The 15719-nt window shown below is 37.0% G+C and overlaps 1 long non-coding RNA gene across 2 annotated transcripts; it reads left to right on the top strand.

Moving 5' to 3' along the window:
• Positions 1–612: 612 nt before the first annotated feature.
• On the top strand, positions 613–15329 carry LOC140143579 (uncharacterized). Of its 2 annotated transcripts, XR_011857772.1 has the most exons (5): positions 613–735; positions 3675–3788; positions 4628–4773; positions 10869–10918; positions 15075–15329. It is a non-coding gene; the product is annotated as an uncharacterized lncRNA (long non-coding RNA). The 2 variants fall into 2 exon arrangements; XR_011857771.1 differs by lacking the exon at positions 4628–4773.
• Positions 15330–15719: the final 390 nt, after the last annotated feature.

Here is a 15719-nt window from a genome sequence, read left to right as displayed (position 1 = left end):
GAGAGTTGACAGCCCTGTTAGTAATATTAATTCCTGCAAGTATACCACAGATGGGAGAGATCAAGTATGTTTTAATGATTTTAAGGGGGTACTAACTACACCCCTGCACTGGAAATTTTATTTCAGCACAGACAACAGTTGTGGAGTTACAGTCAAAAATGAGGGAAACCAATAATTATTTGATCAATAAATCAATAAGGGGTGGTGCAATAATTATGTGTACCCCCGGGGGGGGTGAATTATAGGGGGGGGGCAAAGATTTTTTGGCAGGCGCTTATTAGGGCATGGGTGCTTATTGGAACGAATACGGTAATAGTCGCAGATAAAAAGCATGAGTTTTCATTGCTCTAGTTCATTTAACCGAAATGTGGCATATATTAAATGTAGTACTTAAAATAAAAAACAATACCACCAATAGCAAAGCTGTTCATACCTAAGAAAATTCACTTTCCCGGTATAGACCATTCATCAGGGACACCCTGTAATTAGGCCCTGATTCATGTTTTATAATCAGTATTAGGCTTGGATATGAAGATATGAGGAGGATCTTACTTGTTATGAAGATTTTACTAAGCTTTCAAAATGTTTTGTATTTCAGAAACAACAAGCTATTTTGATATGGCATTTACCTGTATGGTCATAGGGTGATCTAGTCAGCAATTTTCTGTGAAATCCCACTGACTCTTGGTTTCTCTGCACTGGCTGCCACCAGCTGATCTTCAAGTTGCAGGAAGTGTAAGTTTCAAAGGGCTAAGAAGCTCTCAGGTCAAGAAAGAAGGATCCTTTCAAAGACGTATATATGTTTTCAGGATTAATCAGGGATTCCTGATTTGCCAAATTTCCATATATTGTCAGCCAATTTTAAGACTTTTAAAGCCAAATTCATGTCTTCTTTCCTGATTTTTGTGTGGATTTACAGGGTTTATTCTTCAGGCCTATTTACTTTAATACAGTTAGTCAACAGGGAAGCATTTATTGGTGCATTTTTATTGCAATTTTCAAACTGCCTCAAATGCTTCAAGTTTACTTTAATGTCTAGCATATCAATTTTGTGGTGTTTTCTTGCCTAGCTGTTAAGCGTATAAACATGGTGATTTAATTGTGACTATTGGGGACTTTATTGATAAACAATTCATACGTTTCCATGCATGAAACCATTTAAAATCTATGATGAAACACATCACATCTCCAGTGACTGCCCTGCCCAGAGAAAAATGGATATCTGAGCTGTTTAATCAGCTGAGTTTTCCATGGTCAGGTCAGAGAGATTAGGGAATATGATAAATTAAACTGGTCTACTACAGAGTGTAAATTGGGGACTGAAGTTGGGTCATTTGGTGGCCAAATGACATAACTGATGTAGTGACATTGCAACAAGCATAGACGCATTATGCCATGCAAGGCTTCACAATTACCTTTTCGAAAATTGGAGAAAATCACTGATATCCACCGATGGTCTGAGCATGCATATAAAAAAGTGACTGCTGTGTGATTTGCTATAATTTTCAAGTTGTCACCGAATGAAAATTAGTTGATAAACTTAAAATTGCACCATTTTTGGTAATTAAGCTTATACAGGGTGTAACAATAAAATTGGTACAATTTTGAAAATAGAATGACACGTACAAGTATGCCGCTTAGTTTTTGGTTTAATATTTATATGTCTATCAAGATCATTTCTTTAGCCATCAGATAAGCTTTGTTCTTATAAAACCGATGGAATACAAGTGAAGATATGGCCAATTATGTAACCTAGTCTAAAACCGCTTGGGCCACTTTTGTCTAAGTGTTACAAAAGTGACTGAATATATTTGAACCATGGACCAGTTGGACGGCGCTCAATTGTGATTTGTTTTAAACAATGGGGTATTCAAAGTGGTAGAAATGATTACATAATAGAATATCTCATTGATATTTTGAAAGTCGCATCTAACCACTGACATTTATACAACCTCATTTACTAATTCCCAATTCACGTTGGAAGAGCATCTTTTTATGGTAATGACATTCGGTAGCACATGGAGTCAACCAGAAACCATACGATTGTTCATAGCTCAACTCACTCCTTCCATCAAGGCATACAATTACATATAACTATGAGAAGTATGTAGAATAAATGCATAAATGTTGGCAATAGTGGTTACCTAGAACAGCTCGAATCTCAGCTGAACTAAGTTTTATTGTTTTGTACTTGTGGATGCTAAAAATGTTCTCAGATTTACCAATGTTATCTCAGGGTTATGAGAAATTGTAATTTTTATAAGATTAATTGAATGAAATTTCATTTACAGACTTCATTTACAGATTTTAAAGAAATATCATAAGTTCATGCTAAATATAAGAAGAAACACCACTTATAATTATTTCGTGCCAGTTATTTGATTTTTAATGCACGATAAACATATATATATGCAGCTCAACAACTTTCTCCTCCTCACTTATAAATGTATTAATGGTCTTGCACCTGTCTATCTTCAAGAACTCATACAGCATTACACGCCTCCATGTAGTCTTCGATCGTCAACACAATTTCGTCTAACTAGCTCCTCATCTTCTACTCAGTATGGTCATCGCTCAATTTCTATTGCTGCGTCTGAACTTTGGAACAGTTTACCATTACATGTGAAGAACCCCAATTTTTGATCGCCCACCACGCGAAAACTATAAGGGCTAGGAAACTAAAACTTGCAGGTTTTTCTAATGGCTATAGGTATAACATTTGAGTGAAATTTAAAGAAATTCTGAGAGGGTAGTGCAGGAGCCATCTGTTGAATTGACATGGACTGACCCTATAACATTTGTGCCATAACTCTTTTTAGATTTTTTCTGAGAAGTCAAAATGCAATTGTACAAATTTTATTGTTACACCCTGTATATTGTTGCCATGTAGTAAAAAAAGCGCAGTGATTTGCAGTGCCCTACGCATAGGCACAATGCCTAGACCTTGATCCACAAGCCTCAGCACACTTCACAGGTTGTTGCTGACCACTACGGTTCCCCATCATTCCATAAACCATTAAACAGCAAATCAGGGACTTCACTGCTTCAAGAGCACATACCATAGACATTCCACAATTCACCTTCGCAACCATGCAGGATCAGCTCCCTGAGTTTCGTACAGGTTAATACAACAAGACAAATTAGCAGTAAGTTCCTGTCCAGGGGAATTTCAAGCTTACTCAATTTTTTCAATGTGAGCGTACTAGACACCGCCAGGGTTCGAACCCGCAGCCTCTCACACCATAGTCGCATATGCCTTATCGATTGAGCTAACTTGACTGAGATGAGTAATCCATGCCCTCTGATACTGTCTATAACCATGACCCTGCTCATAATCCTCACCCTGCCCATAAACCTAACCGTGATCCTACCCATATCCCTAGCCCTAACTGAATCATAGGCCTAATTTTCATCAGTGCTAACCATAATTTTCACCAATAACCGTATGCAAGGCTCGCAACCCTAATATTCATCATCAGAGCTTGTAACCCAAATTGTCATTGTTACCTCTCTAGGCTAGGCTTCATTCTGTTATTTTTTGTGATAACCCAAGGCCAATATCTTTAGTTGTTTACTCATAATTGCAGTCATGTTTGCAACACTAAAGTTGTCTAGATGTGAATTTTCTTCTTGTGCTTATGCAATTTGTTTGAATTTCTGTTATTTGTATGTAGATTATTAACATGGCTGGGGAAAATTCCACCAATCTTGATTAACATGTAGGCAAAAGCTGAGTGCTGGTGTGTGAGGAATGTACCACTTAAATATTGGAGAGGAGCAGCATGTGGGTGAGTGCACAATTTTCAATCATTCAGTACAATTTGTCATCAGGAAAAAATTATACCATATTAATTAGCTTGTTTGCATCTAGCCAAAACAATTACTTAATGGAAAAATTATGTTTTGAAAAATGGAAAAGTATGTGGCATGTTACTTTAGAAATACATTAGGAAAGGCTTAAAAACAAAACAATTAGATCCTGTTTCATGTTCAGTCCTCATGTAGGGGCCTTGGTTTAAAAGATTTTCTATGAAAAAATAACTGGATCCAACTTTTTACTGAGCGTCAATCTGTGTAATATTTCAGAAACACCAATTGATCAATATGGCCTAATCTACAGTTTTTGGTAGAAAAGAATGGCAGTTGTTTACATGTTCAGAGCGTGTACAGCATTAACATGGAAGTGGGGTTCTGATTGGCTGATTAAATCATCTGACAATCATAACAACAGACAGATAATCTGATTGGCCAGTTACGTGTCAAAATGTGTTGACCTGTGCACACAAAGCTCTGCCTATGTCGCTCATTAACAGGGTGCTCGCGTCAATCATGGGACTGCCGTTCTTCTCTGAAATTGAGTGTCTAGAACTCTGTGTATGTTTTCTTTGCACATGTTGTCCAAGAAAGAGTTCTTACCATAGCAATGTGTAATATTTTGGATATTTTTAATTTAGATCGAGTAAAAATATAAGTTAAAAAGTGAGCTGTTGCAACATAAGTAAAATATAAGTTTCAGATATACTTTTCAGACATTTTAAAGATATTTTGTTTTTCCCTTTGCTATTATGTATTTCTCTGCACTGCTGGATCCTGTTAAGTTTGTTTTATTTTCTTGTTCCTTTTTCAGTTCAATGTTGCAGTTTGTCATCAGATTGTGTCTGATGTTTGCTCACTCCCCACATGTAATTCTTTACATGCATGTTAATATTTGTCCCAAATGCATTTGCCTGCACCAATCTGATGGATTGAAAGGTAAAAAACTTTGGGTAAAAGGTAGGTATACTATTCATTGTATGACTGTAGATCAGTAGTAAATTGATTTCAGTGTACAACTTTGAAGAAAAATATAGGGATAGCAATAGTCAATATTCAGTCTTGGTGAATATGTCATACCTTACAGTAGTTACTGATTCACGTCTGGTTTGCACACCTGTTAGCAACCCATTGACTTTGTCTTGTGATCATTTTGATTGTGGTTCCGAACACAGTCAGCGTGAACCAGTTGACCTGCCAACAATCAATTTTGATGTCACAATAAGATGGCAAATACTGCAACACTGCATCTCAAAACATCCAATTAAATGAACACTGTTGGAATTAATTGATTATTTTGTTGAAAAAACTTGTCACATTTTATTCATAGAGTTGAAATGCATATATATTGGGAGCTTAATTCCCCAAATGATGTCACAACATAGAGGTGCCGTGCTGTAAGATTGATGTGATTTATATCGTTCCCGATTTACCACTGAGAATAATCTTTGCAGCTAACTACCACAAAATTGCTATTTATAGAGTTGTCTTATAATTGACCCCTTCCAATATGGCTCGGCTAACTCTAATCAGGCTGGAATTAGCAAAGCAGAAAACGCAAGGCGAGGACAATCAGTGTTGAACGTACGAATTTTTTTTCCTTGCACTACTTGATTTTTGTTACATTTACACACTTCACTGTATAAGTGTACGGCATGTTTCCAGAATTGGGTATCAAAGTGCTAAAAATTGAGTAGCATTTTGCTTGTCCAACGCCGAGGACATGTAGCCTGGCTTTGCTAATTTTGGCCTGATTTGAATTAGCCGAGCCAAAAAAGCTTTCAAAGGCTGGAGGGGGGGGGGGCATTATAAGAAACTCTATAGGGTAGAAAATGGTGTTTTGAATGCACCACTGTGATTTGACCAGAACCATGAGTGACTCCCCAGCATTGGATTGAATAATACTAACATGAAAAGAGATTCAAACTAGTAACTTTACCACTTAAAAAAAACCCAACAGTTGTGACCATGAAACCATCACAATAGGAGGTACGTACTTACATGTAAGGCCGCTCAGTGCATTCTCAGGAATACATGAAGTAAATTAGTAAGGGTGCCATAATTTCTGAATTATTCATGCACTAAATACAGAAGTGTACATTTTGGAAAGGCAAAGAGTCAACAAATCTATATAATCACAGATTTGATGTAAGAACAACAATTGTGGACATATTTGGTGTAAGAACAACAATTGTGGATAAAATCACAAAAACATAATTTTTTTGTGAGAAACAAAAAAACTCAAAAATTGCTTTTATGTTTTGTTAACTGTTATGCACATATCAAATGCAACCCCGGCCCATAGGGACCCGGGGATGGTCCGAGACTTGACATCATTTCACCCGTGATTTGACTCAAAATGTGTCCCGGGGGGAGCCGGGTGTTGGCCGGGACTGGTATAAGACTTGACGTCGGCCAAACCCCCGGGAAATTGGGTTGGGACTTTACCCGGGCGAGGGCCGGGATTATGTCGTAACTTACCCGGGGTTTTCCAACCAGTAAAATGGGCCGTGAACATGCCGTGGTTTAATGGTAAGGATGCCCGCATTTAAAGTTTTAACCCCCGCCGAGGGTAAAGTTTTAAATTATTAGGCCTACACTCAAAAACAAACTGACCGTGATAATAAAAGAATATATGATATTTTTGTGACATCTGCGATCGACTGCTACATGTATGGCCATAATACTTAGTAGTGCACATGTTAATGTACTTCTCAGTCGAGCTGTATTTAAAAAATAATTATAGGTGTATGATAGAAAAATTGAATTCAATGTCTTGTATTAATATACATGTTTTCAAAACTATAATGTTGGAGCGTTTAACAATATCATTAATCACAAATCGTTGAAAGGATGTTTTAAATAATATCCAAAATGGCAACCTCGTGAAACAAAATATTTAATAACTTGTGCACCAAAAGTTTGATAGATGGTCATTTGATTTTAAACAAGGTACACGGTAAGCCTATTTGGATGGGGTATGGGCCTTTATAGAATAGCCTCATTATAATTGAAGTTGCATTTTGGATTGACATCATCAAAATCATACAGGCCTATACTGAGACCATAATACCTAAAGTATTATGGTCTCAGGGCCTATAGGCCTATAATATTATATGTGCTTAAAATGTTTTTGCAAAGATCGAACATTCGCCACTCCCGTATCCTGGACAGATGTAAATGCAGTGATCTGTTTCTTTATTACATGTTTGATCTTTGATGTTTTAATCATATAGACCTACATGTAGGCCCTATATTCATGATATTAGTACGATATTCCTGGTTTATTCCCGGCATTTTCCGACCCGCCATTCATGCCTCGTAATATATTTAAAACAAGCATGCATATTAAATATAGTGATGGCATACAGGGATCCCGCTCGACTTGTCCCGTTCCCCCTGCCATTGTAAAGCATGAAAAATACACGAAATGACTAAGTTGTAAAGTCGGGTGACTAGGGTCCGACATTGATATGCAACGTAAAATTCCTTTGACGGTGTGCTCGTCCGAAAAAGGGTCGCTAGACATATAATAGACGTTAGTCCGAAAGTGGAAACAGTAGGCCTATAACAGTCTGACATTTCACTTCTGAATGTGAGACACACTTCAATACAGTTCGAATATGAAAAACACTCATAGTCCGAATCTGAAACATGGATCTAGTTTCCTTCTAACTAACTTTACATGTGTGCATAATCAGTCGGACTTAACGCCGTGTCGGATTAAGCAGCGTTTTGCCGAACCATGAAATGGTCTCAGCCTTTCTCAGTTCTTTACATACTCAGCAACATGTTGGTCTTAAATGGGCATCCAGTTGGGTGCATTAGTCTCCACTGAAAACCTACCCAAAATCACTGAAATGTACCCCAAAACTGTGGCAAAATAAAGGGGTATAAATATCAAATTTTCTGATCCAATGCCTATATGTAAACTGTGCACGTTGAAGATCGTGCGTTGATACTCAAACAGTAAAGCAAGTAGGCCTACACCTAATATATATAGGAAGGAAAGGAAAAAATTACGGTGCTCTGCGCTAGTGACGAGAATCTAGGTAGCCTAATTTCGTTTATCGTTTTTAGATGTTTCGCAACAAGGTGAGTAGCTGACGTATTTGCAATGGAACACACATGTAGGCCTATATTTGAAGCGTTTGAATCCACCCAGCATGTCCAGAGTTCGGCAGTCCATTGAAGACATACATGCCGAATTTTGAGCCCGCATGACAAGATTGCCGCGATATTAAAACCATATTAAGATCCAGGCCTATATCCGATGCTCAGGGCCGGGAACTTGGGCCGAGGAATACCCGGGGTTTGCATCGGTTTGCATCTGATATTTGCCCCGGGGGGCCGGGGAGTGGCTGAGAGTTTTGCCCGGGTGGGTCCGGGACTGGCCACGTGTTTACCCGGGACTTGAACTTTTAAACCCAAAATCCACAGCCCACGACCCGGCCATCCCCGGGTCCCCAGGGGCCGGGGATGCATTTGATATGTGCATTATTGTTTAAATTTTGAGACTCCATTTACTGTTATATCGGCTTACTGTTTTTAAATAAGGCAACAAAATTAACTTAAAATGCACATCTGCACAAAATAATGCTGAAAAAAGGGGAAGAAGATCGAAGAAGAAAAATCAGCATGGAGATAATTGCATAATTGCCTAGATAGATCTGGCCATATGTCATATATGAAAAAAGTTACACTTTGCAAATAGAGAGATTAGTCACCAATTTGGTTACAAATGAACATAACTCTATCTACCTTCTACAAGGCAAGTTTATCTACAAGGCAGGTTGAAAGATGCGGACTCAAAATCAATGTTCAGAACTGTAAATAGCCTTTTGAATAACAATAATAAGATTCTTCCATCTCAAGACCCCTACCAACTTTATGTGAAAGCTTGGCTACATTTTTCAAAGAAAAAGTTGATATGATGCAGGAAGGTCTGGAGCAGCAAAGCACAGTGTCAATGATTTGAGTGTAAATGTGTATCAAAGTCATGTTTCATGTACTCTTTCTGAGGTTGATCAAATTAGTTCAGATGATGTTCTGAAGATTATTAATGGATTTGCAGCTAAACATTATATTCTAGATTCAGTTCCCACTTGGTTTCTGAATAACAACTGTGAGGTTTTTGTCAATGCCATTACCAGAATTGTCTTTATCTACAGGTGTATTCCCGGACTCTTTAAAACATGCCATCATAGGTCCTTTGATTAAGAAATCATCTCTTGATAGGAACATTTTAAAGAACTATTATAGACCTGTATCGAACATTAAGTTCTTATCTAAGGTTATTGAGAGAATTGTTGTAAACAGCATTACCAAACATATGCAAGATGATAATTTGGGTGAGTCACTGCAATCGGCGTATCGTACAGAGACGGCATTGCATGACCATGCATGCGTAACCAAATTTCGTCACTCACACACAGTGTTTCATTCCACCTTTGGAATATCTCCCGCATCAGACAATTCTTGGACTTTGATACTAGTAATGACATTATTTGCTCACTTATCTTATCCAGACTTGATTATGGCAATGTTCTCCTCATGGGTGCCATTTGATATGGCTCACCTTCAGACTCTTCAAAACTGGGCTGCAAAAATCATCTTTTGTGCAAAGAAAAGGGACAATGTATCGCCACTTTTATATCAGCTCCACTGGTTGTCTGTAGAGGATAGAATAACTTCAAAGCCATGCTGTATATTTTTAAATGTCTTGCCGGCATTGGACCAGAATACCTGACATCTTGTCTGGAACTTAAGAATCATCGCGAGGGCCGTAGATCCGCCTCAGATCGCACACGTTTGAATGTGCCGATCATACGCAGTTGGACTTTCAAATCCGCTGCCGACAAGGCATTTACCTACAATGCTCCTTTGATCTGGAACAATTTACCGTCTGAGCTGTGCAAAGTGCTCAAACAGTCTCTGCTTTTAAAACAGGCCTTAAAATTCACCTGTTTCCACAAACATTTGTTTTTCAATTGTTTCTTGTATATATTTTGCATATGTTTTGGTTTTTCACGCTGTGATCTTTTGAAATGGTGTGTTACAAAAGCTCTCATTTATGTATGTATGTATACTGTATGCATCATGTGACAAAAGTGTTTTCTAATTGTCAAAGATGACACTTTCCACTTGCACAATTTTTTTTGAGATGGGCTGTTTTCTACCATATTTCTAGCTACCGATAAATATTTCACATTCTGCTGTAAAATTAAATACATACGTCAATGATGGAGCTATTTTGTTCACAAAATGTAATTTCCACTCAGTAATGAACATTGGAAAATCAATGAAATCACATTTTGCACTTTGATCAAAGCTCGCTATAGAATGCTACAACTCTCATTCTTTTTGCTGTTAATTACGTTTACATCCGGTAAATCCACAACTCCTCCCACAGTTTGATAAAAAAGTATCAAGACAACAGACAACAACCATAGGAGCATGATACACTCTATCAGGCTAATTAAGTACTCACACAGTTAATATTTTTATGGTCTTGCTCGATCATTTCTTTCAATGCTTGCAGGACAGAGTGGGGAGTCTGAGGGGATATGTCTCCCACCCCACAAGTTGGATTTTTTTCAAAGCGAAGTCTCATTGAAGCCATTTGACACACATTTTTACCCCCATATTGAATAACACACCTCAAAATGTGGGTCTAACTTACACGATGCATGGGTTTATGAGGGAGGATGAGCCCTCCAAAGTTAAGGGCAAAGTGCCCCTTCAGAAATTAGCCCTCAAAAATCATTTAATTATTCTTGGTTAAAGTAGCACAGACCTCAAAATGTTTTCTGAAGCTTTCAAATAAAGACTACAGTATTGTGTTTAACTTAATTATATAAGTTGCCAAATTATGGGTCAGGGGGTATGTGATATTGTTCTCTCCCTACCCCAGAGTAAGACACATTTTAACTGAATTTTTGCCCACCAGGGTAGCACTGAATACTTGTTGTGTGTATATGGCACATTTTAAGAAACGGTGTGTTTTGAAATTTGTTGACAAAATTATTATCCATTCACATGGTTATATTTTCCAGATGCAGATTGTTGTCTAACCCAGCAGTTTTGTCAAATTTGGATCCAGAAGGTAAACTCCTGCTTGATTGTAGTGCTCATTGTTTTGGATTGATCATTATCAGCATCATCATCTTCTTCCATCATATTATCATCATCATAAATTTCATCAACAGCAGCTATAATAACATCATCATATATATGCTGTCATGATCTTCATCATCAACATTGTCATCAGCATCATCATCATCATATCTTCTTTGCCGTCATATCATTATCATAATACCATCATCATCAAGTGGTGTGCTTTAATTACAGGAATAACCCGTCTGGCATGTTATTTTGTCCATTTTGTGGTTTTGTATTCACATTTATTAACATACTTGTTTGGTTTGTGATATTGTAAGCTTTTTAAAATTTCAAAATAATCCTGTTCAATACATGGCCGACAAGGAAAAATTTGTGATTTTATTAAATTTGTGGCGCACAGCACCTGATCATCAACAATTTCATCAGCATCATTGTCATTATCTTCATCATCAACATCATCATCATCATATCATATTCATCATCATCATTATCAAAATATTAACTTGATGATGTAATACTTGAGCAAAATGTGAACAGTAATAGACATGGAATACAGCCGAGTGTTTTTCTAACTGGGTGTGAAAAAAGTTGGGGGAGATTGTCCACACGCATCATAAAACTGCGCACAGAAGTATCTGTACACTCAAAACAAAAGCAATACCTTAAAGACACTAAATAACCTAAATTACCAAATAAAGTATTCAATATAGATGGAAGATTTTGTTCTGTGTATTTTGATACCTCATTTGGCATGATACGACTTTATTTTTTCAACTTACACCAATTTGAATGGAAAAAATAGCATTTTAAAAGTGGCAACCGTATAGGCTTTTCTCTAGAAACATGCTAACTATGAGCACAGCGAGTAAGAGGTGAAAAGCCTGTGGGAATTGCCTTAAAGAAAGAAATAGCCAAAATTTGTCACTTCTGAAATGCTCTCTTTTTCCATTCAAATTGGTATAACTTGAGGGGAAAAATGTCACATAAAAATTACGAATGAGGTGTCAAAATAATGCTGAACAAAATTATCCATCTATTAAAGCCATAATGTACGATCTTATAATATGAAATTGGTTATTTTTTTTCAAACCTGACTTTTTGCATATTTGTAATGTTTACTCATGTCCCAACTTGCACCTAAATGGAATCGGCCAAAGTTGTTGTCTTTGTAGGTCAATAGAGCAAAATTCGACATATTATCATAATTTAAAAATTATGATAATATGTCCTCCCATAGAAATGTTAAATGGCCAAAATAACCAGTGGGATTTCTTTCACTTTACTTTGTTATTTCAACCTAAAATGGACAGCAACCCCTTCCCGTACAGTTATTAATAATATTATTTCAACATTTTGAATAAAGAATAATAAAATCAAAATTTGATGGAAATCATACATTAAGGCTTTAACTGATTACATTATTTGGTCATTTATGTTTAGTGTCTTTAAGATGATGCCGTTCCCTTTGCACAGACACTTTTTGTTCACAGTATTGATCAGTACAAGAGTGAAAATAAGAGCTCTTTTACCAGGACTCAATTTGGGAGAAAAGTGAGTCCTGGTTCAATTTACCCAGGATCAGGACCCAATTTACTCTAAAACAGAACTCGTTTTTATAGCAACAATCTATTAATTGAGTGCATTTGTTGGTAATTTATGTTTAGTGTCTTGTACAGACACTTTTTGTTCACAGTACTGATCAGTACAAGAGTGAAAATAAGAGCTCTTTTACCAGGACTCAATTTGGGAGAAAAGTGCATGAGTCCTGGTTCAATTTACTCTGTCAGGACTCACTTTACTCTAAAACAGAACTCGTTTTTATAAGCAACAGTCAGTATTTAAGCCAAAGGTCATATATCCAGTGGCATAGTTCAATAGCCTACATTCAACAATAATACTCAAATTCTGATCTCAAAATTGCAGAGAACACCCATATTTGGTTCACCATTTCTATTTTATGCATGGCATGATGGGCTAAAATTCAGACAAAAAGTGTGGCCTAGTACAGTATCATGATTTTCATTCTCAAAGGGCTTTAGTGGGCAAGTAACAGGTCTGCCAAACGAGGCCCCTAGCCTGTTGCTAATCAATATCTATGAGATGTACAATCAGCATCCAGTTTCCGAAATTGGGTAACTTGTGTTAGGCAGCTGGTCGTCGGTCGCATTACATACAGTTCTATTCGACGCAACACACTTTTTGAGAAAATCTCAATTGAAAATTCTGAAAAGTTGTTGGATTTGGCTTCATACTTAATTATAATTATATTTCTTGATAGAATTTCCTTGACAGGGTATTCTTTATAAAGAAGAGACTTGAAAGTTTCATTTTGGTGAAATTAACATGTCCATCTTTCAGGTAACATTGTTTGAGACATTGTATGATGTTAAACTCACAGCTATGTATGTGAAACAACTTTGTTTACTCTGTGACTATATTATGCTGCAGTCTCACTATGCTTTTCTTTTTATGTATTACCATGGGTAAGCTGTGAATAGATCTGTATGTGACACATCATTCACCATAGAAATCTGTATGTATATACATACTAATGAATGGATAAAAGTAGCTTACGTCGTTAAATAGCGCTGTATGTGAAACACAAAAGCTTAAAAAACAGCAAATAGACCAAAATCAAAGTTTTATAATCTCATTAGTTAGAAAGAATTGAGGTCCAAAACATTGCTATACCAGTTTTCTCAAAAAAGTCAAAAATCTCAATTAGAACAGTATATGATGTGATTGACGAGGTGTGAAATATACCTGACTGGGCACTTTAATTACATAACGCATCATCATCAGTCGGCCACGGAGCAGGTGACTACAGGTTTTCCAACTATTGTGATCTTGGGCAAGCAAAACCATTTTGTTTGGCTGCAGCATCCCTTCAGTATCTCACAGGAGGTGCTGGACATACTCTAAGTACAGTGTGCGTGGCCATCCCGGTTTCCTCCTCCCATGTGGTGGAATATAAAGGGCATTTCTTTCACAGGCCCATTTGTTTGTTTTCATTTTCTTTCTCTCAATTTTTTTCTTCATTTCTTCCTCTTCTTTCTCCTTCCAGCCCCTTCTCACTCTCCATCTCCTCTCCTCCTCCTCTCCCTCACTCTCTACCTTCTTTCTGCCTTTCTTTCTGGCTGCTTAACTTTCTATGCAGTGGTGTAGCCAAGACTTTGCCAGGGGCAAGGGAAGGCAACTTTCAAGGGGCAACATTTGACTAAAGTAGCCATTTTGGGGTCAAAAATGAGATACAATGTAGATGGCAAACAAGGTCAAAGGCTGTATATGGGTTCATAGGCTACTGTTGAACTTTGACTTCCATTGCTCATTCAATAATTTAGAAGGCAAATTCTATACCATTTTTTTAAATTCTTATGTCATGAAGAGCAATTTGACACCTAATTATTTGCCAAAATCAAAGCGAGTTGAAATTTTTACCCATGTACGACCAAAAATGTGACATTTTACCCCAAAATGCGGTTTTTGTACAATAACTCCATAATAGATGGTACAGTAGATAGCACAATACATTGTTTTAATCCTTTTAATCAGATGAGTAATTTGGTATGTCTTTCAACAAGATCGGAGCATTTTTAATTAGTGACCCATGTATAACTTCTAGCTAGTCATGCTAGTGGTCACCAGGAGTTACATGTAAATCCAAAAAGGCTCCACATCTTAAAATCAACATTTTATTTTCATTTTCTATTATAATTGTTAAGAACCACAAAAGTGTCCTAGAGGGGTATTTGTGGGTTTGCTTCCCTCAATTCAAGCCCCAGGGTCCAGCATTGTTGTTTAAGAACAACCTTTTCAGCGGGTACATATTAACACACCAATTCGCTAATCTACTGGCTTGTATTGGAATCCCTGTACGTATATGTACTTCAAAACAAAGTGACAGAAATTTGTTTTTGAATGTGTACATGTGTGAAATAATCCCAAAGCAAATCTGTTGGTGGATACTCATCAAAATTGTTAATATTATTTCATGCAAAATTTTGAAATTTGAATTGTTCAATCCTCAGAGTAAAAAGATAAAGATAATTGAAATTACACCCTCAGAAAAATCACCATTTCTGCACTCTTTCTGCATTTCTGTATTTTTAACATGCTGCATGTATCTTTGTTGTTTTCAGGGGACAATCCTGTAGATGTGGCTGGAGATCCAACTTTTCTCTATCCAAAGGTGTAGCTTTTCAGGTTACAGCAACATGCTGAAGATGGTCTAATAGCAACCAGGGAGTCAATTCAACTGTATAGCATTGGAGAGTTCTTGGCAAGACCCACATTTGATGGCATATGAACATGGCCTGCATTTCCTCTGCACCAGCTTGCTTAGTGGCTTGTGGCATCAGATCAGAAAGAAACTAGTACACCAACCACAATACACATGGGACACAAAAAGTATCCCTTACAAATTTTGTATTGTGATGTTAGTTTGTGTAGAAGGTCAGCATTTATCTCTGAGCATTCCGATGGCTCAATATCTCCTGCATCTTGCATTTTTCTCGATATCTCCTGCATCTTTCATTTTTAAGACCCAGTTTGCAGATAAATTAGTATAGTGTAGGCTCATCACTTGTTAAGTCTGCAGTGATTATTGAGTAAACTATTGAGTTCGCAACATTTAGGAATCATCTTCATCATCATACAAGTGTTTATTGTAGTTCTACTTTGAATTTACTCACCATGGGCATTATGCGAATCAGTTGATGTAATCCGGCAAAGATGTACATTAAAGGTCATGATATCATTCAAGATGGGCTTATCAACTTCTTACT

Source organism: Amphiura filiformis, unplaced genomic scaffold (genome assembly GCF_039555335.1).
Source record: "Amphiura filiformis unplaced genomic scaffold, Afil_fr2py scaffold_23, whole genome shotgun sequence".
Classification (NCBI taxonomy): Eukaryota; Metazoa; Echinodermata; class Ophiuroidea; order Amphilepidida; family Amphiuridae; genus Amphiura; species Amphiura filiformis.
This window is presented reverse-complemented; position numbering and strand designations above follow the sequence as displayed.